The 27,961-nt window shown below is 39.3% G+C and overlaps 2 long non-coding RNA genes across 3 annotated transcripts in view; one reads left to right on the forward strand and one right to left on the reverse strand.

The window, feature by feature from the left end:
* The window catches only part of LOC138446483 (uncharacterized), a 167,670-nt gene that overhangs the window by 111,000 nt on the left and 28,709 nt on the right, over window positions 1-27,961 (forward strand). The window lies entirely within an intron of this gene.
* The window catches only part of LOC138446480 (uncharacterized), a 301,137-nt gene continuing 293,577 nt past the window's right edge, over window positions 20,402-27,961 (reverse strand). The window contains exon 3 of one of the 2 annotated variants that reach the window (XR_011259352.1): window positions 20,402-21,181. This is a non-coding gene — a long non-coding RNA (uncharacterized lncRNA). The remainder of the gene's footprint in view (window positions 21,182-27,961) is intronic. The other variant, XR_011259353.1, reaches the window with a different exon arrangement.

A 27,961-nucleotide genomic window follows, 5' to 3' on the forward strand; every position in this document is an offset into this window, starting at 1 on the left:
ATGGGTAACCATTCCCTTCTTCACGGGATCTCCCCAATCAGGGATCAAACCCACGTCTCCTGCATTGCAGGCAGATTGTTTACTGTCTGAGCCACCAGAGATGCCCTTATTTGTTGGAAAGACGATCCTTTTCCCATTGAATTGCCTTTGCTAAAGATCAGTTGATTAAATGTGTGGGGCTTTATTTCAGGGTTCTCTGTTCTGTCCTGCTGCTGCTGCTAAGTCACTTCAGTCATGTCCGACCCTGTGTGATCCCACAGATGGCAGCCCACCAGGCTCCCCCGTCCCTGGGATTCTCCAGGCAAGAACACTGGAGTGGGTTGCCATTTCCTTCTCCAATGCATGAAAGTGAAAAGTGAAAGTGAAGTTGCTCAGTGGTGTCCAACTCCTAGCGACCCCATGGACTGCAGCCTACCAGGCTCCTCCGTCCATGAGGTTTGCCAGGCAAGAGTACTGGAGTGGGGCGCTGTTGCCTTCTCCAGTTCTGTCCTATTGATCTGTCTATTCTTTCACCAAGACCATACTGTCCTGATAGCTGGAGCTTCGACAGGAAATCTTCAGGTCAAACAGTGTCATTCCGCTGACTTTGCTTCTTTTCAAATTGTCTGGTTTCTGGGAGTTTTGTTCTTCCATATAAACTTTAGAGTCAGTTTGTGAATATTCACTAAAGAACTCGATTAGATTTTGATTTGAGATTGTATTAAAACTATAGATCAATTTGGGAAACATGGACATCTTAAAAAGATTGAATCTTCCTATCCATGAACATTGACTATTTGTCCACTTACTTGAATCTTTGATTTCTTTCATCGGGTTTTTAAAAACATATTTTCTATATAAATTTTTTAAACATGTTTTGTTAGATTTATAACAATTATTTTTGGGTGCTAATGTAAATGGTTTTGTGTCTTAATTTCAAATTCCAACTGTTCTTTGCTAGTTTATAGTAAAAAGTGCATTTTGTATTTTAGCCTGGTATCCTGCAAAGTTGCTATGATTGTTATTAGTTCCAGATTTTTTTTTCTTTTAGTTCCAGTTTTTTTTTTTTTGTCAATTATTTCAGATACTCTTACATAGACATTCATTTCATCTGCAAACAAAGACAGCTTTATTTCTTGATTTGCAATCTGTGTGTGTGTTATTTTTAATGCTATCTGGCACTTCTAGTACAATAGTGTAATATGAAGAGCCGTCCTTGTTTTCCATTTTAAGATCTAGTTTCTTAAGTATGATAGCTTTTTGTTTTTTTAAAAAAATATTCTTTATAAAATTGAGGAAGTTTTCTTCTATTCCTGGTTTTTTGAGAGTTTTATACTGAAAGGAGTATTACGTTTTGTCAGTACTTTTTATGTGTCTATTAACAATACTTTACAATTATTTTTCTTTCCCTTGTTGATGTGATGGTGCACATTAAGGGATTTTCACTTGAACGAGCATTGCATGCCTGGAATAAATACTACTTGGTAATGTACAATTCTTTTTTTTTTTTAATTGAGGTATAATTAACATATAATGAATAATTCTTTTATATGTTGTTGAATTCAATTTGCTACTATTTTGCTGAGGATTTGTTTATATCTGTGTTCATGAGAGATATTGGTCAATAGTTTTCCTTTATTGTAATGATTTTTTTCTTTTATTGGTGTTTAGGCAATGTTGGCCTTACAGAATGAGTTAGGAAGTGTTCTCTTTGCTTTAGTTTTCTGAGACTGTAGAGAGTTTATATCATTTCTCACTTAAATGTGCATTAGAACTCACAGTGAAAGTATCTGGTTCTGGTGTTTTCTGTTTTGGCAGATTTTTATTAATTCAATATCTTTAATAGATATGGGCTTATAGATATTATTTATTCCTTCCATCTAGTATTACTAGATTGTGTCTTTTAAGAAATAGATGTATTTCACCTAAACTATTAAATTTGGGGGGCATAGAGTTGTTTGTAATATTTCTTTATTATTCTTTTAATCTCCATGGGGTCAGTTGTAATGGTTCCTCTTTCATTTCTGATGTTAGTAATTTGTGCCTACTCTCTTTTCTCTTGGCTAGCTAGCCACCCTAGAATTTGTCAATTCTATTCATCTTTTTAATGAGTGAGCTTTTATTTTCATTGATTTTCTCTACAATTTTCCTGTTTTCAAATTCCATTGATTTTTGTTCTAATTATTATTGCTTCATTCCTTCTGCATATTTTGGATTTAATTTGCTCTTATTTTTCTAGTTTCCTAAGGTGGCAGCTATTATTGTTTGAATTTAGAATTTCTTAGTTTCTAACATATGCATCAGTGCAATAAATTTCCCTTTAAGAAGTATTTTTGTTGCATCCCACACATTTTGATAAGTTGAGTTTTGTTTTCATTTAGTTCAAAATATTTATATTTTTATATTTCTTTTATATTAATTTTTGTGTTATTTAGAAATACATGATCTAATCTTCAAATATTTGGGGATTTTCCAGCTTTTTTCTGTTATTGGTTTCTAGTTTACTTTCACTATGTTTGAGGGTATGCATTGCATGATTTCTATTCTTTTAAATTCTTTAAGGTGTGCTTCATGGCCAAGAATGTGATCTGTCTTAGTGAATATTCCTTGTAAGCTTGTGCAGAATGTGTCTTCTGCTGTTGTTTCATGAAATACTCTATAAAGGCCAAGGAGATCCAGTTGACTGATGTAGCTGTTAAGTTCAACTGTATTCTTACTTATTTTGTGCCTGCTGGACTTGTCAATTACTCATATAAAGCTGTTGAATTCTTCATATATAATAGTAGATACGTGTTTGTCCTTCCAGCTTTATTAGTTTTGCTTAGTGTATTTTGACTCTGTTGTTAGGTAGATACACAATAAACATTGTTAGGTGTTCTTGGAAATTCGGTGCCTCTGTCATGATGCATTGACTCTTTTTACTTCTGGCCATTTTCCTAACTGTGAAGTAGGCTTTGCCTGAAATTAATATAAATACTCCAGTTTTCTTTTCATTAGTATCAATATAGTATAGCTTTCTCCATTTTCTTTTCAACTTTTAATCTGTATGTGTCTTTGTATTTAAAGTGAGTTTCTTCAAGACAATATGTAGCTGGGTCTTTTTTTTTTTTTTTCCCCCACTCTGACAGTCTCTGTCTTTTAATTGGTATATTTAGACTATTCCAATTAAAGTGATGATTGATATAACTGAGATATTACTGACCACATTTGTATCTGTTTTCTGTTCATTTCCCTTCTTCTTAGTTTGTTTTCGCCTTTCATTTTTTTTCTGCCTTCTTTAGTTCTAATTGAACAGTTTATATACCATGTAAGCCCAAGGCTTCTTTCTGCTTCCTCCCTCTCTTTTTTCCTCCTCTTAGTTCAAGGAGGAGGAATGCTGCAGACGACTGACTGGGTCATCTTTTGTATAGCTTGAGATTCATGGGTACAAATAAAGAAATTGTTTCAAGGGATTCCTATTTCCTTTCCTCTGTCATTGGTGGCTGTTCCTCTCTTCAAGTTGGCATGATATGATCTAAAAACTCAATTTGAGCCTTGGATAAAAATAGATAAAGTAGGTCTCCTTTACTTTGCAGATTCTTGTCTTTGATACCCTTGCCTGACCCATCAATATGAGACAAGAATCCCTATGTAGTAGAGCTTGACCTACCATGACTCTGTGTTGGGAGCTAGGTCACAACTTTATCTTACGAGAACTGAGAATCAATGACCCTTATTTGGTTGATTATTGCCAGTCTACAACCTTTCCTCCAGCATCTTAAAAACATAATGATTGGTTCAGGAATGGTTTCTGAGTCCCTTAGCTACAATAACCTCTTAATACAATCTTAGTTACAGTATCATGAAGTAAGTATTATCTTTGCTAGGCTCTATTCAGTTCAGTCATTCAGTTGTGTCCAACTCTTTGTGACCCCATGGACTGAAGCATGCCAGGTTTCCCTGTCCATCATCAACTCCCAGAGCTTGCTCAAACATGTGTCCATCAAGTCTGTGATGCCATCTAACCATCTCATCCTCTGTCATCCCCTTCTCCTCCTGCCTTCAATCTTTCCCAGCATCAAGGTCTTTCAAATGAGTCAGTTATTCACATCAGGTGGCCAAAGTATTGGAGTTTCAGCTTCAGCATCAGTCCTTCCAATGAATATTCAGGACTGATCTCCTTTAGGACTGACTTGTTGGATCTCCTTGCAGTCCAAGGGACTCTCAAGAGTCTTTTCCAATACCACAGTTCAAAAGCATCAATTCTTCAGTACTCAGCTTTCTTTATAGTCCAATTCTCACATCCATACATAACTACTAGAAAAACCATAGCTTTGACTAGATGGACCTTTGTTGGCAAAGTATGTCTCTACTTTTTAATATGCTGTCTAGGTTGCTCACAGCTTTTCTTCCAAGGAGCAAACCTCTTAATTTCATGGCTGCAGACACCATCTGCAGTGATTTTGGAGTCCACGAAAATAAGGTCTGTAATTGTTTCTATTGTTTCCTCATCTATTTGCCATGAAGTGATGGGGTCAGATGCCGTAATCTTAGTTTTTTGAATGTTGAGTTTTAAGGCAGCTTTTTCACTCTCTTCTTTCACTTTCATCAAGAGGCTCTTTAATTCTTCTCTTTTTGCCATAAGGGTGGTGTCATCCACATAGCTGAGGTTATTGATATTTCTCCCAGCAATCTTGATTCCAGCTTGTGCTTCATTCAGCCCAGCATTCGACATCATGTTCTCTGCTTTTCAGTTAAATAAACAAGGTGACAATATACAGACTTGACCTACTCCTTTCCTGATTTGGAACCAGTCTGTTGTTCCGTGTCCAGTTCTAACTGTTGCTTCCTGACCTGCATACAGATTTCTCAGGAGTCAGGTCGAGTGGTCTGGTATTTCCATCTCTTTAAGAATTTTTCACAGTTTGTTCTGATCCACATGGTCAAAGGCTTTGGCATAGTCAAAAGCAGAAGTAGATATTTTTCTGGAACTCTCTTGCTTTTTTGATGATCCAACGGATGTTAGCAATTAGATCTCTGGTTCCTCTGCCTTTACTAAATCCAGTTTGAACATCTGGAAGTTCACAGTTCATGTACTGTTGAAGTCTGGCTTGGAGAATTTTGAGCGTTACTTTGCTAGTCTGTGAGATGAGTACAATTATGCAGTAGTTTGAACATTTGCTAGACTAATAATGACCAAATGGACATCGACTCCTTGAGAGGATATTATATCTATTTATCTATTTTTCTCACTACAGTAGCTTCACTGCCCTGTATATAATAATTGCTATGTATTTTTTGGCTGTATTAATAAATATATAATTGACCAATAAATTTTCTAATAACTCTGTTACCAAAAGGGAAGCTGTGAGAGCAGCCATCTGGCTGCCAGATAAGTTCTTTACCAGTTTCTCATATATGCACAGTTACCAGCATTGATCCACTTTTGATTCAGAGACAGTCTGATTCTATATCCCCAAAGAATCAATAGGGAGAAGTGTCTATTTAGTTCTTTGGCCCATTTTTTGATTGGGTCGTTTATTTTTCTGGAATTGAGCTGCATAAGTTGCTTGTATATTTTTGAGATTACTTGTTTGTCAGTTGCTTCATTTGCTATTATTTTCTCCCATTCAGAAGGCTGTCTTTTCACCTTGCTTATATTTTCTTTTGTTGTGCAGAAGCTTTTAATTTTAATTAGATCCCATTTGTTTATTTTTGCTTTTATTTCCAGAATTCTGGGAGGTGGATCATAGAGGATCCTGCTGTGATTTATGTCTGAGAGTGTTTTGCCTATGTTCTCCTCTAGGAGTTTTATAGTTTCTGATCTTACATTTAGATCTTTAATCCATTTTGAGTTTATTTTTGTGTGCGGTGTTAGAAAGTGATCTAGTTTCATTCTTTTACAAGTGGTTGACCAGTTTTCCCAGCACCACTTGTTAAAGAGATTGTCTTTACTCCATTGTATATTCTTGCCTCCTTTGTCAAAGATAAGGTGTCCATATGTGTGTGGGTTTATCTCTGGGCTTTCTATTTTGTTCCATTGATCTATGTGTCTGTCTTTGTGCCAGTACCATACTGTCTTGATGACTGTGGCTTTGTAGTAGAGCCTGAAGTCAGGCAAGTTGGAAGACATACGGATGGCTAACAAACACATGAAAAGAAGCTCAACATCACTCATTGTTAGAGAAATGCAAATCAAAACCACAATGAGGTACCACTTCACACCAGTCAGAATGGCTGCGATCCAAAAATCTGCAAGCAATAAATGCTGGAGAGGGTGTGGAGAAAAGAGAACCCTCCTACACTGTTGGTGGGAATGCAAACTAGTACAGCCACTATGGAGAAGAGTGTGGAGATTCCTTAAAAAATTGCAAATAGAACTACCTTATGATCCAGCAATCCCACTGCTGGGCATACACACCGAGGAAACCAGAATTGAAAGAGACACATGTATCCCAATGTTCATCGCAGCACTGTTTATAATAGCCAGGACATGGAAACAACCTAGATGTCCATCAGCAGATGAATGGATAAGAAAGCTGTGGTACATATACACAATGGAGTATTACTCAGCCGTTAAAAAGAATTCATTTGAATCAGTTCTGATGAGATGGATGAAACTGGAGCCGATTATACAGAGTGAAGTAAGCCAGAAAGAAAAACACCAATACAGTATACTAACACATATATATGGAATTTAGGGAGATGGCAATGACGACCCTGTATGCAAGACAGCAAAAAAGACACAGATGTGTATAATGGACTTTTGGACTCAGAGGGAGAGGGAGAGGGTAGGATGATTTGGGAGAATGGCATTCTAACATGTATACTATCATGTAAGAATTGAATCGCCAGTCTATGTCTGACGCAGGAGACAGCATGCTTGGGGCTGGTGCATGGGGATAACCCAGAGAGATGTTATGGGGAGGGAGGTGGGAGGGGGGTTCATGTTTGGGAATGCATGTAAGAATTAAAGATTTAAAAAATAAAAAAATTAAAAAAAAAAGAATCAATAGGGAAGATATTTACATTTAACCCTAAATTCTTAAAGTATTTCAACAATCTTTATTCAGTGGTTATGTGGACATCTGGAAGAGACAATATTTAAATAATTTCTCCATCACACATATTGTTCATATGCAGTTTGAAATAGCTATTTGTATTCTGTATACAAATGATTATTTTTATAAACCTAAAACACCTCAGCTATATCTCAGCTGCATATTAAAATAATGGAGTGAGAGAATCTTAAATTAACATATTCTAGCTTAATTGTTAGTATACTACGCAAAGTTAGAATCGGGGCAAATATAAAACATGCAATAGCATCTGCCTGCTGGCAGATCCTTCTTCTTCCACCAAGTCCTCATTTCCCATCTCTGAATCCTTTTCCTAGTAGTTTTTCTTCCTCCTAACTGACCAGTGGCCCCATATTCTCTCCACTGAGACTCTTCCCATTGCAATCTTTATTCAGAAAGTTATCTAGGGATTTTTTTTCATATTGAAGTGACAACAGATATTTTTTTTGAAAAGTTTAATGTGATATCTCAGAGGAAGTTTTATTTCCACAAGAAACAGAAAGACTTTAATCAAACAAATACAACTTTAATTGTGGAATTTCCAGGATCAGTAGACTTGAAGAAGTATTTCCAAAACAGAGTTATGGGAGAAGTTGAGTGGATTTGAAAGACAACTTTTATGGATCTCTGAAATCTGGAACTATAGCTAGGTCAGGCTTAAAGTGTCCGAGGCAGTTTGGAGACTACACACTCTGAACCTTAGCTCAGGGCTTCTCTTTGTGAGCAGTTTCACTGAATAAATGGCAGCACATGCTTTAGAAATTAGAACCTTGGATTTGAGTATGAGCTCACACATTCTAGCTCTTAAGGCAAATTACACAAGCTCACTAAGATTTTATTTTCTTATCTGTAAAATATAAATAGGTTAGTATGAGGATTAAAATATAAAATGTAGATAAAGTACTTAGTTTTTGTGCATAGGAACCTAGAAAATAAATATTCATATGTATGTACTCAAACACACTCACATGTACATACACACACACACAAGACAGAGAGAATGTTAAATCTAACTTCTTCACCTTCAACATTTTAGTAGCTTAGGAATAAATCTGAGGAAATCCTAGTCAGAGCATTTAAGCAACACGAAAAAATAAAAGCCACCCAAATTGGAAAGGAAGAAATAAAATTGTCTCTTTGCAGATGAGAAGACCTTATATGTTGAAAACCCTAAAGACTATACCCCCAAAACACTTAGAACTAATAAATAAATTAGTTAGAACTAAGAAATGAAGTCAGTTAAATTTCATGATAAAAAATCAGCATACAAATATCAGTTGCATTTTGATACACTAGCAACAAACTCTCTATAAAAGAAATCAACAATCTCATTTATGCAGGATCTCAAAAAATACTTAAAAGTAGATTAGACCAAGGATGTGGAAGATCTTTACACTGAAAAGTATAAAGCATTGATAAAATAAATTGAAGAAGACACAAATAAATGGAAAAATCTCCCTATGGATTGGAAGAATTATTATCGTTCAAAGTGTTTATACTACTCAAATTGATTGCTGATTCAAAGAAATTCTTGTCAAAATTCAAATGGCATTTTTCACATAAATAGAAAAAAAAATCATAAAATTCATAGCCAACTCAAAATGGATTAAAACCTTAAACATAAGATGTAAAACCATAAGCATCCTAAAGTAAACAGGGAGAAAGCTTCTTGAAGTTGGCCTTGGCAATGATTTTTTTAGATATAATGTCAAAAGCACAGGCAACAGAAGCAGAAATAAATGAGTGAGACTATATCAAACTCAAAAGCTTCTGCACAGCAAAGGAAAGAAAAGTTGAGTGAAAAAGCAACCTATGGAATGGGAGAAAATATTTGTAAATGATGTACTGATATGGAGTTAATATTCAAAATATTTAAGAAGCTCTCTCTATATTAGGATTTCCACAGGTTTATTCTGTAACTTGATAGCATAAAGTTAAGTAATTAAAAATGGGCAAAGGACCAGATAGACATTTTCCCAAAGACATACAAATGACAGATATATGAGAAAGTATTCAGGGTCACTAATCATAAGGGAAATGCAAATTAAAACCACAATGAGATATCACCTACATCTGTTAGGACAGCTAATTAAAAAAAAAAAAGTGTTAGTGAAAATGTGGAGAAAAGGAAACCTTGGTACACAGTTGGAAAGAAAGTGAAGTCGCTCAGTCATGTCTGACTCTATAGCCTACCACGCTCTCCGTCCACGGGATTTTCCGGGCAAGAGTACTGAAGTGGGTTGCCATTTCCTGCTCCAGAGGATCTTCCCAACCCAGGGATCAAACCTGGGTTTCCTGCATTGTAGGCAGACACTTTACTGTCTGAGCCACCAGGGAAGAGTCTACACAGCTGGTGGGAGTGTAAATTGGCATGACCGTTATGGGAAGCAATAGGGAAGATCCTTTAAAAAATTAACACTAGAACTACCATGTGATCCAGCAATCCCACTTCCGGGTATTTAGGCCAAAAGAATTGAAATCAGTATCTCCAAGATATATCTGTACTTCCGTGTGCATTGCAGCACTAGTCACAATAGGTAAGATATGGAAACAACCTAAATGTCCGTCAACAGGTGAATGAATAAAGACAGGATGGGATATTCTCTTGGAATGTTATTCAGCCATTTAAAAAAAAGGGAAATACTGCCATTTTGACATCAGGAATGGAGTGTAGTGTGCTCAGTGGAATAAGCCAGACACAGAAGGCAAATACTGCATGTTCTCACCTATATGCAGAACCTGAAATAATCAGGCTGCTAGAAGCAGGGTGTAGAATGGTGATTACCAGGGACTGTGGGGAGGGAAAACTAGCAAGGTGATGATTAAAGGGTACAAAGTTTCAGTTATGTAAGATAAACAGGTTCTGGAGGTCTATACAGCATAGTGTTGGTGGTCTGTGTTTAGTGGCTAAGTCATGACTGACTCTTTTTCGACCCCAGAGACCATAGCCTGCCAGGCCCCTCTGTCCATGGGACTTCCCAGGCAAGAGTACTGGAGTGGGTTGCCGTGCCCTTCTCCAGGGGATCCTCCCGATCCAGAGATGGAACCGCATCTCCTTTGTCTCCATCATTACCTCTGAGCCACCAGGGAAACCCACAGAGCACAGTGCCTATAGCTAATGATAGTGTATTGTACAGATAAAATTGGCTAAGAGTTAGATGTTAAGTGTTCTTAGTACACGTGATAATAAAAGTGGGTGAGAGGAAACATTTCACAGTGATGGCTAAGTTTCTAGCCTTGATGGTGGTGACAGTTTCATATGTGTGTGCATGCTCAATTGTGTCCAACTCTTTGAGACCTCATGGACTGTAGCCCGCCAGGCTCCTCTGTCTATGGGATTTCCCAGGCAAGAATACTGGAGTGGGTTGCCATTGCCTTCTCCAGGTGATCTTCCCAACCCAGGGATCGAACCTGTGTCTCCTGCATCTCCTGTGTACACTTATCTCCCAATGCATTGAGTTTTGTACATTAAATATGTATAGCTTTTGCTGTGTCAATCATACTTCAATAAAGAGGTTTCAAAATGAAAATGAGAAACTATAGGAACCTCCTGGGCTGGTGTAGCCTGTAAGGGATGGGATGGAAAGTAGGAGGCAGTGAAAAGTGGCTGGTGCTATTGTAGGATGATGAAAGAAGAGAATGGCTGGAGTGATTAGAAGGAGATGGGCTCAAGGTGAAAGTGGTCGGGAGGAATAGTGGTGGAAAGAGGGAAAGGACAAATGATACCCAGGCTCAGTGAGTTTCAACTTTGACTTCTGACTCATCAGTTTGTTGTTAAAAGGTATTTAGATTATAAAAGCAACACAAACACTGCCATCGAAAACAGGAAGTGATACTGTAAATCAGATGTCTCCACCCAGTGGGTAACATTTCTAAGCTGTTTGTAGTTGACAGACACTAAAATGAGACCTCCAGAAGTAAATTCCGTGTTCTCCCCAAAACTTTAATCGGATGGCCAGAACATCCATCAACTTGAATTTTATTTACCAATGCTAAATCAGGGGAGAGTTTCCAGAAGTATGGAGACAGTTTGAAGAAAACAAGCCTTCCCTAGACATGCACTATATTAATTTGGTGCTAAAACTGATCGGGAATAATTACTGAAATATTTCTGTTTCAGTTCAGTTCAGTCACTCAGTCGTATCCGACTTAATCACCACTGAAAAGGACTTTAAAAAGGAGACATAAGATACATGTTGCAGCCTGGTGGAACAGAGACCAGAACCTGCCCCGTGACTTGAGGGTGCGGAGAGCTGCGCCCTCGTGATTGTCCTAGTAAGCATGCTGAATGGACATTCTTGGGGCGGGACGTGCTCTCTGCTCTGCTTCACTGCCTACCCCTGCGGCCATCCCTATGGAAACAAAACAAGATGTTTCTGATCAACAGCAGAGCCTTAACTTTACTCCCTCTTTATGGTGTGCTAATCAAACTCCCCAGTATAGCTCTTCCCTAATGATCTCATGTGACCTCTGCCAATAAAAGTGCAAGTTGAAAGGAAAAATTTTGTCTTCCTGCCATGGAGAGCAGGAGGGCCCCCTGACTCCCCGCTTGCCAAATTATATGTGTCTGTCTTTTCATTAGGTGCTTGCCCCCATTTCAGGTCTTTCTCACCAGCTGTGCTGGACGCAGGCATATACTGTTGTGTTCCTTAAGTCAAATATCATGATTTGCAGCTTGGAGAAGTCGAGTTGTACGATAAAATCTTGATTAGTTAGAATTCTTTGTGTACTTCTCTTGCGGAGCAATCTCACAAGGGTGATGTAATACAAATAGGTATTCTGGGAAAAGTCTCGGGGTAATACAGATTACATACAGCCTTAGAGAAGTGGAGGCTTGTCTAGGAGTGAGCACAGAGAAAAGTAATGACTGAAGGTCTGAACAACCCAGGGACCAGTAAGATCTCCCATGACCAAAGAATATTCTATTTCCTTTTTGTATTCTATACACTGAGATGGAAAAATAGAGCAATAAATTCAAGGATGCTTTTGCAAAACAGTGTTACCATTGAAAATAAAATGTAACAACAAAAAGACTTTCTGTAGTTTCTGGTCTTACATTTAGATCTTTAATCCATAAAAATAAGCGACCCAATCAAAAAATGGGCCAAAGAACTAAACAGACATTTCTCCAAAGAAGACACACAGATGGCTAACAAACACATGAAAAGATGCTCAAAATCACTCATTATCAGAGAAATGCAAATCAAAACCACAATGAGGTACCATCTCACACCAGTCAGAATGGCTGCTATCCAAAAGTCTACAAACAATAAATGCTGGAGAGGGTGTGGAGAAAAAGGAACCTTCTTACACTGTTGGTGGGAATGCAAACTAGTACAGCCACTATGGAGAACAGTGTGGAGATTTCATTGAAAAACTGGAAATAGAACCACCATATGACCCAGCAATCCCACTGCTGGGCATACACACCGAGGAAACCAGAATTGAAAGAGACACGTGTACCCCAATGTTCATCGCAGCACTGTTTATAATAGCCAGGACATGGAAACAACCTAGATGTCCATCGGCAGACAAATGGATAAGAAAGCTATGGTACATATACACAATGGAATATTACTCAGCCATTAAAAAGAATACATTTGAATCAGTTCTAATAAGGTGGATGAAACTGGAGCCTATTATACAGAGTGAAGTAAGCCAGAAAGAAAAACACCAATACAGTATATTAACACATATATATGGAATTTAGAAAGATGGTGATGATGACCCTATATGCGAGATAGCAAAAGAGACACAGATGTAAAGAACAGACTTTTTGACTCTGTGGGAGAAGGCGAGGGTGGGATGATTTGAGAGAATAGCATCGAAACCTGTATATTACCATATGTGAAACAGATCGCCAGTCCAGGGTTCGATGCATGAGACAGGGTGCTCGGGGCTGGTGCACTGGGATGACCCAGAGGGATGAGATGGGGAGGGAGGTGGGAAGGAGGTTCAGGGTGGGGAACACATGTACACCCATGGCTGATTCATGTGAATTTATGGCAAAAGCCACCACAATATTGTAAAGTAATTAGCCTCCAATTAAAATAAAGAAAAAAGAAAAAAAAGAGCAGAAAAGATTTTAAACCACCCCCCCCCAAAAAAAAGAAAAGAAAAGATTTTCTAGTTTAACTTATGTCTATCTCAACATTCAATTGATGAATATACTCACCCTTGAGTATTGGTTGGATGTTTCATTCTCACAAGAGACAGAGGAAGAACTGGAGCTTTATATACAGGTATATCCAGAAAGACCTCCAAGAGAGAATGTCAGTTTACAATTACCTTGCTTTCTTTTTTGCCATGGTCATTTCCAGTGGATGTTACCACCAACTGAAGAATTCCTAGTTCCTCTTGACAACCATAGATATCCGTGGCTCTACCTCTCAAGGGAATTCTGTTTGTAGAAGGGTATAGCTGCATAGCATGTATGGGGTAGAAACAGAGGGAAGGAGACAGGATGCCTTCTACGAGGGTAAGGTGAGAGAGGTGGAAGTTCTCTTGGTTGGGAGTAGAGGGACGCATGCAAAATTCTCTTTCCTTTCCTGAAGTAGGCTTACAAATATGGAGCAGGTGCAGCTCCAGCCTGGACGTGCCCCCTGCCGTGAATGCCTGAGTAGGTCCAGGATAGACGATGGAGCCCGGAAGAGCTGGTAACTTAGGTTTGGCTTAAGTGATAGGGATAGAAGAGGTTCTTAAGCTCAACTCACGGGGTCATGTTTACATATGGTAATAAAAACAAACAAAAACTACTAAATAAAAAATCAAGAGGTTGTATTTGCCTGCAATATGCCTGGTTTCACAACTGTGCTGCCAACAAGGCTTGATTTCCATCCTTGCTGCTTTGTCTTATCTCTACCACCCTCCCTCTGTTCTCAAGAGCCAAACTCCTCTGAAAGCACCTTGTGACTAAAAAACATTTATAGTCCACTCCAGGGAGACTAATCCCATAACAGCAACTTCGGAGTTCCAAAGATCTTGCTGTACTTGAGCGTTTGGAATAATCCATTTGTCAAATGAAGTTGCAATGAACTATTTTCCGTGCACAAGTTGTATCTTTTTTTTTTTTTTCTGTTTTTACAAAACCTTTTTTGGCTCTTTTCCTTTAATACCAAAGCATATTATCTCTTGGAAATAGGTTTATAAAAGATTAGATCTGCCTGATTTCATTCTGCTTCACCAGATTACTTCTTGCCTGAATCAGACCTATCTTTGGAGCTATATGACAGCATTTACCCATCACCAGGACAGAGGGCTGCGTCTTTATATTTTATTAACTGGCTATTGTTTCTGCTCAGTGTTTCATTTTTCAACTTGTGTGCATGCTAAGTCGCTTCAGTCATGTCTGACTCTGCAACCCCACGGATTGTAGCCCACCAGACTCCTCTGTCCATGGGATTCTCTAGGCAACAGTACTGGAGTAGGTTTCTATGTCCTCCTCGAGTCTAACTTAATTTATATGTACAGACAGGTGATAATACACCTCACTCTCACACACATTTGTAAGTAAACAAGCCAAGACCCAGACAGGTTAATGTGCTTGCCCAAGTTACCTAGGGAGTCAGCATCTTTATTTTGGCTTATTAATCATTTGAACCACAGAACTTTTGACCTAGAAGAAACTTAAGGTCATCTCCTAAAATCCCCTCTGTTCAGAAATAAAGAAGACAAGGTTGCAAAGAATAAATGACCTGTCCAAGGTCATACAGCCAGTTGGTAGCAGGATTAGAACTAGCTGGGGTCCTCAGACATTCAGTTCGTTGTTCTGTCCATGGTACCAACTACTCATTCAACCCATATGATTCAGAATCTCCAGACAACTGTTTTACTTAATGAGCTGGGAAGGGTCAAACTTAGTGGCTACAAGGGATCAGTGTAACTGATAGAGCTGATACCCAAGTACTGGGCACATGACCACCTTCTAGAGAAGCAGATATCTCCAGTTTCCAATTATAATCAGAGATTGCAAGAAGTTCATGTAAAAAGCTATAGAAAATTTCCCCAGCAGCTTATAAAAATAGCCACTTCTGAGAGAAAGGAGAAACTGTTAACTGTTACTCCAGAGAAAGGTGAGATGGCTGGCTGACTAATAGAAATAAACACTTAGTTTCAAGGGTGGTTTCATCAGTCTTGCTTTAGATGAGCCTCCCAAATGCAATCAAGGACACAGACAACTTGCAATTTGTGCTTGAGTTACATTCTAATCGACAGCTCATTTTCAAATAAAACTTTAGCATGAACAGTGGCAAACTTCTCTGCCATAGTAGTTGACAAACTGACATCCCTTCCCCTTTCCCATTCCCCGACTTGATTTCCTCTGTGATGGTTGGGACCTATTCCCACTAAAGCTGCTGAAAATGCCATTTAAACCACGTTTCCAGCCTCTCCTGCAGCTAGTGTCTGGCTTCTGACTCAATCCTGGCCAATGAATAGGCTGAGGCACTTCTGGGAAAGGCTTCCATCCCAATAAAAAGAGACCGGCAGGGAAGCCTGCCCTTCCTGCCTTGGCATACACTTGTGCAAGCACAGACTGTCTGAGCAGAGGCAGCCATCTTGCAACCGTGAAGAGCCAAGCCTGAGAGTAACAGCCAGTATCTGAGGATGGCAGAAGAGGGAAGCCGAGAGACTTGGGTTCTTCATGACTTTGTTGAAGCAGTGAGCTAACCCCAGAATCTTCCATGGTGGACTCGTCGTGTGACATGCTGGAACCAGCTTTCCCGGTGGGAATCCATTGTGTGGATCTCCCAATTCTGCCTTAACACATTGGTAGGACGAAATCCTCCATGGAAATCCTCCATGGTATTTATACCATGGAAATTACAAATGCTACAGATCAAGGATGTTAATCCTCTGGAGAGTCAGATGTTAACCATTTCCCAGCGTACCACAAGATACTATAAATCTTTAAAATTTAAGCCACTTTTGGGTATTCTGGTACTTGAAATTGAGAGCCTACAAATTGAAAAAGTAGCCTGGTCTTCAAAGGCTTCTCTGAACTGCACTTAACCATAAATCAAATAGTGGTATAGGGCTAGTCACTCTAGAGCAGGGGTCTCCAACTTCTGGACCATGGACCAGTACCTCCTGTTAGGTCACTTGCTGTATTATATTAGGAATAAAGTGTACAATAAATGTAATGTGCTTGAGTTATTCCTAAATCATCCCCCCTCCCCAGTCGTGGAAAAGCTGTCTTTCACAAAACTTGTCCCTGGTTTCAAAAAGGTTGGAGAGAGCTGCCCTAGATGCTCGCTAATATGGGAAGTTCATTCCAATCAGAGACACTTGTCTCACTTGGGACTGGCCACTTTATATTGATGGTTAGAGGCTTGGGGAAGGACCCTTTGTTCACTATGTCATTATGGCTTTGGTGGATTTGTAACAAACCTTCCAGAGGAGCAAGCTATGTGGGAGAGAGGGATCTCCAGGTTTGGTAGCATCTAGACTGAATGGGTTTCCAGAAGGAGAACAGCAGTAGGAGCTTCTAGAGCCCTGGATCCCTTGGGCAGGATCTGAAAGTCCTTCAAAGTTGGTGTGATGCACAAGAAATACTTTCAAGTTGCCCATGAGCTTGCAGAGAGCATGGACTATATTATATTTCTCTTTTCCTTTCATGGGTTGAAAACGGTGATGCCCAATCATATATAATTGGGGTACCTGGGTAAGGCAATAGGGATAAGATGTAGGGATAAGAGTGTGATACTGAGTTTCAGTAAACCTGAATTTTGGTCTTGGCGATTTTGCCTTAGGTCAATCATACTAATTCATGGTTTGTTTCCTGAGTTTTAGGATAAAGGTTTTGGGCCAAATGTTTTAAAAGCATCATTCCATTTATGAACCTACTTCTAAGAGGTGATATGCTTATATGATTCTGTAAAGTTACCACCTATCCATCTGTTTATACAACAACTATTTAGTGAAAAAGTACATTGTTTGCATAGTGTATGAGTCTTGACTCAAGCATATCAAAGTCATGTGACCGTGGAAAGTGTTAGGTTCTGAGTCATGTCTGACACTTTGCCACCCTATGGACTATAGCCCTAGCTGTTGGGCTCCTCTGTCCATGATATTTTCCAGGCAAGAATACTGGAGTGAGTAGCCATTCCCTTCTCAAAGGGATCTTTCCGACCCAGGGATTGAACCTAGGTCTCCTGCATTACAGGCAGATTCTTTACCATCTGAACCACCAGGGACAGACCATGGAAAAGGCACTCACTTGAGCATTTATGAAATAAACATAATGATATGCATCCCATAGGTTTGGAGGGTTGCCTGATGAGATTGTGATAAATATTTTATAATTCTATTAAATCTTATTTAAAGAAGATCACTATTAGTATGACTATCATTGCTCATAGAGAATAGCTGCCATTTGGGAGAATGTCTCGCATCCACCTCCTGTACCAACGGCTTGCCATTTTCCTGCTAAAAAGAATAATCCACTGTGTGTTGTCCCAGATGGACTGTCGATTTTGGTGCCAGTCTTCTATTGTCACCTCCTACTGCTGTCTCTATTATGGAATCTGATGGAGCTTCATTGACAAGTCAACACTCCTTCCAGGGACTTTGAATCTTTGAATATCTAACAAATGATTCACAGTAGCAATGAATGTTTGGAGGCCAGTCATGGGAGCGACAGCCACTTCATAAGGTCCCTGCCTTGTGTCCAGGACTTTGTTTGACATTTAGGACACCCTTGATTCTCCACTTTTCCAAATTATGTTTTGCTTTTACTTATGAGAAAAGGTCTTATCCAAGATACCCAGAAGAAGCATGTTCCCACTAAGAATATGCTATCTTATTTTTAATCTTTTGTATCTATGTAACTTAGAAAACAAAGTCAACATTCCCCCCCAAAAAGCTGTCAAGACCAAATGGTGTGACTAATGCATGTTTGAGACAACCAAATGAAGATAACTATAAACTCAATGTCAAAGGGAAAAGTATTGTTTCACATTAGTGACCATAATTCTGTCTGAGTCAATTAAACAGTGTTAAATAACCCACAGACTCAGGTGAGAGATGGGCATTCTAAGATTATAGGAGAGTGGCTCTGAATGTCTGCCACGGGCACATAATTCTCCTTCCTGAAAGATAAGTAGGTGTAGATAGAAGGGAAAACATCTTTGCCAGACTGCTTGTAGACATTACCAGTAGGCACTGAACTCAAGTTGTATAAAAGAGGAAACAGAATTTCAGAGTTTGAGTTCTCTTTTTGTGGTTATTGGCAGAAGGAAACTTTCATCTCTAACACAAACTTGCCTGTCCTTTAGTTTCAAGGTGAATCAGCTGTCTATCCTAAGCATGTTTGATAGATCAACTGCTTAACATCATTTACTAAGCAACACACAGTATGCTGGATCAACATGGGGTATTGAACTTTCAGTATAAAAGACATAATGTTGTTTACTTTGGAGCAACATGGCTAAGTTATATTCAATTTCACATTACTTTTCCAGCTATTTTCTCAGAAGCTCTTTTAAACTTGATCAGAATTGCACACTGCATAGGATAATGAGATAGAGGAGTTGATATCCCTATGTTGATACAAATATATATTTTTTTCAGGACCTTCTAGTTCAGAATAATAATAACAATACCATCAACAACAACAATAATCAGGAAAAAATACATTTATTATATGTTTTATATGTATCAGTCACTCTGATCTTTGCATGAATTAATCAAACAGCTCAATGAGTTTGGAACCTTTTTCAATCTATAAAGATGAATTAACCAAAGCTCAGAAAGAACTTACCTCAGGTTCCCCTAGCCTCTCAGTGACACAGACTGGGCAAGATGTCTCCAGAAACATTGCTCTGACATGTTACTGGTCTCAGGAGACCAAGACTTTACATTCCACCACTGCTAAGATATCCACGCTATTACACACATTTGAGTGAATAATACTTGTTTTGTTTTAAACTTCAGGAAAGCTACGTTATAAATTGAACTGCTAAGTTATATAGGGTGGGCTTTCCAGGAAGCTCAGTGGTAAAGAATTCGTCTGACAATGCAGGAGACGCTGGAAGCATGGGTTTGATCCCTGGATTGGGAATATCCCTTGGAGGAGGAAATGGCAACCCACTCCAGTATTCTTGCCTGGAAAACCCCAAAGACAGAGGAGGCTGGTGGGCTACAGTCCATGGGGTTGTACAGAGTCAGATGTGACTGAGTATGCACACGTTATAAGGAGCAGAATTTTGTAGCGAATTTCCTCGTATCTTGATCACTGGGAATAAAGGGAACAAGTGCCCACTGGCCTTTCTGATCCCTTGCAGTTAGCCCCTAGATGGGTGCTAAATTAGAAGCCTGACCCCTTGCCTACAACTTTGAAAGTATGCATATAGGTCTTTTTATGAAAAAGCCTTGGGCCTGGGTATGTCTGTGTGGCCTCTCTGTGCTAACGCCTGGGTGAGGTGAGTGGTAGCCACAGTGATTATCTGTATCTAGTTAAAAACTGTTTCTTTGTTTGCTATCATCTTTTGGACTTCATGGATGCATGTCTCATTGACTTTCAGGGCAAGATGTCTGGGGTGCCCATCCCTCAAGTGGTAGTCTTAAAAGTTGGGGTGCTAGATGTTGGGTCCAAACCCCTCATCCCGCAGTGAGAAAATTGAGTTCTTATTGTGAGAAGATGTGAGTTCTCTCCTGATTGGATGTCACTGTGCCAGGGATAGGATTTAGGGCGAGAGTGTGTCCCAGCCTGTCAATAATCATTTTATATTCTGATTTGCCTGATGCCTAGGAGTCACTCAGCTAGTTTCTAGATTGAATTTAGAGGTGATTGCTCCATGAATAGTGTAGATTCAGTGTGTCCATGGGAGGAGGTAAGTTCAGGAGCCTTCTATGCCACCATCTTGGACTGGCGTGCATGGTCAGTTGCCTCCAACTCTTTCTCCCCCGTGGACTGTAGTCCACCAGGCTCCTCTGTCCATGGGATTTTCCATTAAGAATACTGGAGTGGGTTGCCATTTCCTCCTCCAGGGGAACTTGCCAACCCAGGGATTGAACCCATGTCTCTTGTGTCTCATGCATTGGCAGGCAGATTCTTTATCATTGGCACCACCTCAAAATCCCCCATCTTGGACTGGAATCTGATAAATTTCTTAATCTTCTCTAAAGTACAGACTTCTCTGTCTTCTCTATGATAATAATTATAATAAAGCTTAATATTTATTAAATTACTGATGTATGTAAACTGTATTAATATAACACAATTACATCCTGGAGAAGGAAATGGCAACCCACTCCAGTATTTTTGCCTGGGAAACCCCACTGACAGAGAAGCCTAGTGGGCTACAGTCCATGGGGTTACAAAGAGTTGGACATGACTTAGTGACTATACAGCAGCAGCAGCAACATAAGTAGAACCTAATTTTATTAAATGATTGGTATGTGTAATTTGCATCATTAGGACTGCAAGGGTTGTAAGATAATAACTTCTAAAATTTATTGAACATTTCTGTGTGTAATTTGCCCCTTTTCCAGGTGATCAGTAGTACCTTGGCCAGCATTCAAACTTGGATAAAATCTTTATCACTTGGATAAAATTAGATTTTATCCAAAATTTGCTCTGATTTTACCTGTACTCATTTCCTTTAAAATACCCTCTTAGTAGTTCAGTTTCTATGCAATGAAAGTTTCTCTGAGTGTTGGCTTACTTTTTTCTTAACTTTCTTGTTTTATCCTCTCACCAAGTGGTTATTTTAAGCTTTATTAATAATTTCTCCTTCCTCAGTGAGATTTGAATTAAAAACAAGGAGTCTTTATCAGAGAAGTTGCTATTAAACTCTATTTGAATAATACATGTGTCTCTTTCTGCTTTGCAAATAGGTTCATCTGTATCAGTTTTCTAGATTCCACATATATGAGCTAAGTAGACTTGGCTTGTTTTTCTCTTTCTGACTTACTTCACTCTGTATGACAGGCTCTAGGTCCATCCATGTCTCTGCAAATGGCACAATTTCATTCCTTTTTATGGCTGAGTAATGTCCCATTGTATAATCTTCTTTATCCATTCCTCTGTCGGTGGGCATTTAGGTTGCTTCCACATCCTGGCTATCGTAAATAGTGCTGCAGCAAACACTGGGGTGCGTGTGTCTTCTGGAATTATGGTTTTCAGAAAAATGATACAGATGAACCTATTTGCAAAGCAGAAATAGAGATACAGACATTGAGAACAAATGGGATGAACTGGGAGACTTGGAATTGACATACACACACTATTATGTACCAAATGGACAACTATTGAGAATCTACTCAGCAGCACATGGAACTCAACTCACTCTGTGGTGACCTCAATGAGAAGGAAATCCAAAAAGAGGGGATATATGTATACGTATTGAGGAGGGCATGGCAACCCACTCCAGTATTCTTGCCTGGAGAATCCCCATGGACAGAGAAGCCTGGAGGGCTACAGTCCATGGGGTGGCAAAGGGTCAGACATGACTGAGTGACTAGGCATAGCACATGGCTGATTTACTTTGTTGTACGGCAGAAACTAATACAACATTGGTCATGCTGTATGATCTTTTTTTTAATGTGTTGTTGGATTCTGATTGATAGAATTTTGTTAAGGATTTTTGCATCTATCTTCATCAGTGATATTGGCCTGTAGTTTTCTTTTTTTGTGGCATCTAAAGCAGCTACATTAAATAATATTTTAAAACAAATTCATGTATTTTTTAGCAAGGGAGATGCCCAGTCAGTATTCTGTGAAATGACTTACCGAACACTTGGTGATTATGTCCTTTAATAATGTAAATTATACATTAGAGTTCTTGTTTACCTGAAAAGCAATATGTAAAGTGCCTAGATCTTGACACTCTTCCTATTACCCCAGGATAATGTATTAATATTTAAAGATGGCAGTTTATTACTAGATTATTATTAGATTTGAATTGACACTTTAATTGTCTACTGTCTCTGAAGGTGGAACAGTTCTGTGTGGGTTGCAGCTTTTCTAAAGTTGATATTTTTTAGAGAATGATTTGTCAAAAATTACTCACAGAGGATCTTGAAACCCAGAGGAGCACTGAATATTAGTATTGCTATTGAATCCTGTCACTCTGGTGTGCTGAAAAGAAAATCAACAATATACGTAACTCTGATCCCATGTTATTTACTTACCTGGTAATACAACAAAAATGCCTATGTACCTTGATATACTCTAAAGATATCAGAATCTAGGAAGATTGCCTCAGAAGAATCTTTGGGGCTACCAATTTTATGAGCTGAATTGTGTTACTCTAAAAAGGTATGCTGGTTTCCCTGGTGGCTCAGAGGTTAAAGCATTTGCCTGCAATGTGGGAGACCTGGGTTCGATCCCTGGGTCAGGGAAGATCCCCTGGAGAAGGAAATGGCAACCCACTCCAGTATTCTTGCCTGGAGAATCCCATGGACGGAGGAGCCTGGTGGGCTACAGTCCATGGGGTCGCAAAGCGTCGGACACGACTGAGCAACTTCACTTTCACTTTCACAAAAAGGTATGCTGAAATCCTTACCATCTCAGAATATGAACTTACTTGGGGATACAGTTATTGTGGGTGTAAATAGCTAAGATGAGGTCATAGTGGAGTAGGCTGACCCCAAGTCTAAAATGACGGGTGTCTCCTAAGAAAAGACAGATACCCAGGAAAAACAGCATGTGAAGGTAGAAAATGCAGTTTACACAGCTCCGAGCCAAGGGCGCCAGCGATCATTGACACACTATCAGGGGCTAAGATGAGGCCAGAAAGATTCCCCTCCAGGTTTCAGAGGGAATATGGTCCTGCCAACACCCTGATTTTGAACTTCTAGCCGCCAGAACTGTGAGGCAGTAAATCACTGTTGTTTTAACCCATTCAGTTAGTGGTAATTGTTACAGCAATCCTTGGAAACGAATACGCAAACTTTTATTTATCTGCTGCCCTGCATGGCCTGTGAAATCTTAGTCCGTGTCCCAACCAGGGAACAGACCCCCCCCTGTAGTGGAAGTGCAGAGTCCTTTCCACTGGGCCATCAGGGAAGTCCAAGCTTTTACTTTGTAATCATTATTGTGCTTTAGCAACTATCATGAAATTATTGCCTAGCATTTACATATTTTAGTTGTAAGCGCCCATTAAGCTTAATTCTTGGTTTCCCTGGTGGCTCAGTGGTAAAGAATCTATCTGGCATTGCAGGAGAGGTGAGTTCGATCCCTGGGTCAGGAAGAGCCCCTGGAGGAGGAAATGGCAACCCACTCCAGTATTCTTGCCTGAGAAGTCCCACGGTCAGAGGAGCCTGGCGGGCTACAGACCAAAGGGTCACAAAGAGTTGGGCACGACTGACTGAGCAGGCACATGCTTAATTCTAGGTATGCTATAAGCCTCACAGTATTTTATCATTTATATAAAGTAGTCATCTTTGACAGAGGTTTCAGGAATAGGAAAAAAGTCTTTTATATATGCCCACATAAATATTCTTTGTGGTGCTCATTACTCCTCTCCTTGTAAAACCAATTTTTTACCTAGTATCTTAGTCCTTCTGCCTGAAGGACTTTATTTTTTAAAAAAACTCACCTTGTAGAGCAAGTCTGCTAGTGATAAATTCTTTCCGCTTCTGTAGATGAGAAAAAGTCTATTTCATATTCATTTTTGAGAGATATTTCCACTGGGTATAGATTCCAGGTTAATTTTAATTTTTTTTCAGTAATTAAAAATGTTGCATCACATTTTTCTGACTTTCATTGCTTCCAACCAGAAATTTGTTAGTCTTCTCATTGTTCCTCTGTAGGTAATTTATCTTCTTCCTTTGGCCTCTTAAGAATTTTCCTCATTTTTAAATTTATTTTTTATTGATGTATAGTTGATTTACAAGGTTGTGTTAATTACTGCTGTACAGCAAAGTGATTCAGTTATATATATATATATATATATAATATATATAAACATTCTTTTTAATATTCTTTTCCATTATGGTTTATCATAGGATATTGAATATAGTTATCTGTGCTCTACAGTGGGACGTTGTTGTTTATCTATTCTCTGTATAAGAGCTTACATCTGCTGACCCCATCCTCCCTCTCATTCCCTTCCCCAGCACCCTCCCGCGTGGCAACCATCAGTCTGTCCTCCGTGCCTGTGATTGTGTTTCTGTTTCGTAGATAGGTCCATGTGAGTCGTATTTTAGATCCCATGTCTGAGTGACATCATAAGGTATCTTTCTGTCTCACTTCATTTAGCATGCTCTCTAGTTGCATCCACACTGCAAATGGCATTATTTCATTCCTTTCAATGGCTGAGCAGTATTCCAGTGTATATATGTACCACATCTTCATCCATTCGTCTATCGATGGACATTTAGTTTGTTTCCATGTCTTGGCTATTGTGAATAGAGCTATGAACAGTGAGGTGCATATATCTTTCTGAAGTACAGTGTTGTCTGGATTATTAAGAAGAGTGGGATTTCTGGATCATATGGTAATTCTACTTTTAGTGTTCTGAGGAACCTCCATACTGTTTTCCAACTTACAGTCCCCTCAAACAGTGTAAGAGGTTTCCCTTTTCTCCACACCCTCTCTAGTGTTTGTTATTTGTAGTCTTTCTAATGATGGCCATTTTGATTGGTGTGAGGAGGTGGTACCTCACTGTCATTTAAATTTGCATTTATCTAATAATTAGTGATGTTGATCATCTTTTCATGTGCTTATTGCATTTTTTTTGAGACATGTCTATTTAGGTCTTCTGCACATTTTTCTATCAGATTTTTTTTTTTTTTAATGTTGAGTTGGATGAGATGTTTTTGTATTTCAGAAATTAAGCCCTTGTTGGAAATTAAGCCCTTGCTTTGGAAATTAAGCCAAATGTTGCATCACTTGCAAATATCTTCTCTCATTCTTAGGTTATCTTTTTGTTTTGTTTATGGTGTCCTTTGCTGTGAAAAAGCCTGAGGTTTGATTAGGTCCCATTTATTTATTTTTGTTTTTTTTACCTCTTTTGCCTTAGGAGACTGACCTAAGAGAACATTGGTATGATTTATGTCAGAGAATGTTTTGCCTGTGATCTTTTCTAGGAGTTTTATGGTGTCATGACTTATGTTTACGACTCTGAGCCATTGTGAGTTTAATTTTGCGCAGTCTGGAAACTCTTTCCAGGAAGTAAACTGGGTAGTAGTGAGCCACTGTGGTGCTCACCTTACTGGCTTCCTGTCTCAGGGACTCCCATCTCTCACTGACCTTCACTGTCCACGGTCTTCAAAAGTCTGAAAGAACATGGTGTCCAGTTTTGTTTGTATCAGCAGAGAGGGGAAACTGTTCCTGTTACTCCACTGCTTTCAGAAGTAAAGTCAGAAAACATTTTTGTTTTGAAATAGGAACTAATATATTTTACGTGCTATTTACTTTTCCCCTTCTTCTCCCCCTCATTTTTACTCTTCATTGAAGAAATTGCTAACCATAAGGAACTACAGAATCCTAACGGGTCCTAGCAGATGTAAATGAGGGTTTGTGCCTCTGTGCTCAGTCATGTCCGACTCTTTGCGACCCTCTGGACTGTAGCCCTCCAGCCTCCTCTGTCCATGGGATTCTCCAGGTGAGAATACTGGAGTGAGCTGCCATTTCCTCCTCCTGGGGATCTTCCTGGCCTGGGGATTGGGCCCTCATCTCTTGCACCTCCTGTATTGGCAGGGGGATTCTCTACTAGTGCCATCTGGGAAGCCCAAATAAGGGTTTGTTCAACAGCAACATGCATAGCTTGATCCCTGAAGGCCAGTGATCAGCATTCTGAAAGTCTCAGGACATGGCAGCATGTATAGATGAGAGCAAAGACATGGTTTTCACTCCTCGTGGTAACTCCATGAAACCCCCAGGGCTTATACTGTACCCTGAGGAAGCAGGGAAACCATGAATTGACTGTGATTCCATTTCCTCCAATATAACAGAATATATCTCAAGTTTATAACTCTACAAAAAATGTATTGCACTGCCTGAGACAAATGAAATATTAGGAAAGAGGAACTGTTCGTTTTAGTGAAGGAAATAGAAGACAGATGATGTATAAATATTTATACATATGGAATGAGGTGATAATGACCTAAGAAATATGTACATGTATCAGAGCAATACGTGTACATTTAGGATTCACATGGGAATTCTCACAAGAATGAAAGAGGTCCCTCAGGAAATGAGTTTAGACCCAGCATAATGAAAATAAAGATGACGGGAGGAAGCAAGACATGCCAGAAAGCAAAGAAAGAACATTCAAAGCCACTGGCAAACAAGGCAAGTGAGGGTTCACAGAACAGAGAGTTTCAAGAAGTAGGTTGTCAGGAATATTTTGGGCAGACAGGATGTAATGTGTTAGGAGGGAAAATTCACAGCACATCCGCTGACACTCCTACCTCTTCCATCCTTAGCAGCCGGCATTGAACTACAATGATGTTCTTTTTAATTGAACACAGGCACATCCTCAGAGTTCTTCTCACCTTAGTTTTCCAAGCATTCAAGATGAGACCTGTTAGCCTATTGGATCTAAAGTTAGGAACACTGACTTGTAACCTGACCTTGGAAGCCTGATTTCCTTTCTCCCACAGTAAGAGAAATCGTACTATGAGCCATCTTGCCTACTAAATGATTCAGGTATTTACTCCCCTTTTCTATTTAGCAGTTCAGAACACCTTGATACATAATAATATCTTATGTTTGTATGATACCAGCTGGTAGCTCAGCTGGTAAAGAATCTGCCTGCAATGCAGGAGACCCTGGTTCGATTCCTGGGTCAGAAAGAGCCTCTGCAGAAGGGATAGTCTACCCACTCCAGTATTCGTGGGCTTCCCTGGTGGCTCAGACAGTAAAGAATCTGCCTGCAATACAAGAGACTTGGTTTGATCCCTGGGTTGAGAAGATCCCCTGGAGAAGGGCATGGCAACCCACTCCAGTATTCTCAGAGAAGGGAATGGCAAATCACTTCAGCATTCTTGCCTTGAGAACCCCATGAACAGTATGAAAATGATAAAAGGCAGGAGAAGGGAGAAGGATGAGATGGTTGGATGGCATCACCAACTCAATGGACATGAGTTTGAGCAAGCTCCGGGAGATGGTGAAGCCTGGTGTGCTGTACTCCATGGGGTCGCAAAGAGCTGGACACGACTGAGCAACTGAACAACGGCAGCAACATGTCTGCATGGTGTTTCACTGTTGGCAAATCATGCTTACACCTGACCATACCAAGTCTCAAAGTGGACCTCCTTATAGGGATGAGCAAAATGTATAAAAACTGTAAATGTTGTATGTAGTATCAACAGTGTATCTGTAAAGTAGATAACTAATGAGAACATAGCAGAGCACAGGGAACTCTGCTTAATGCTCTGTGGTGACCGGAATGGGAAGGAAGTCCAAAAGGGAGGGGACAAATGTATACACACGGCTGATTCATTCTGCTGTCCAGCAGAAACTAGCACAGCATTGTAAAGCAACTATACTCCAATACAAATTAATTTAAAAATAAAACCCGTAAATACTATAACTTTTAATGTATTATAAAATATATATAAATATACAACTATAAAATTAATATTCATAATTTTGAGTGATATAGCTAAGAATAACAGAAGTTAAATGACTCGCTCAGCCTCATGTAGCTTGTAAGCAGCAAAATCAAGGCAAAACCAACATCTCTGGGTCCAACTTGTACTCTTTCTCAGTTCAGTTCATTTGTTCATAATTGTCCAGATAAACGTTCTATTTTTTATGCCCGGCTTTCCACTCTGAGTTCTATTACACAGGGGAAGCTGAACTGCTCTGTTAGAAAGATTAAATTATTTGGTGTCTACTTGGGGCAATCACTCCATTTCTCATTATACATTGGCTATTTTTTATAATTTAGTTCTTTCAGCAACTCTCTGAGATATGTTATTTTATACATGAGAAAACAGAGGCTCAGTGAGTTTAAACAACTTCCCACAAT

This window comes from Ovis canadensis, chromosome 10 (genome assembly GCF_042477335.2).
Source record: "Ovis canadensis isolate MfBH-ARS-UI-01 breed Bighorn chromosome 10, ARS-UI_OviCan_v2, whole genome shotgun sequence".
Classification (NCBI taxonomy): Eukaryota; Metazoa; Chordata; class Mammalia; order Artiodactyla; family Bovidae; genus Ovis; species Ovis canadensis.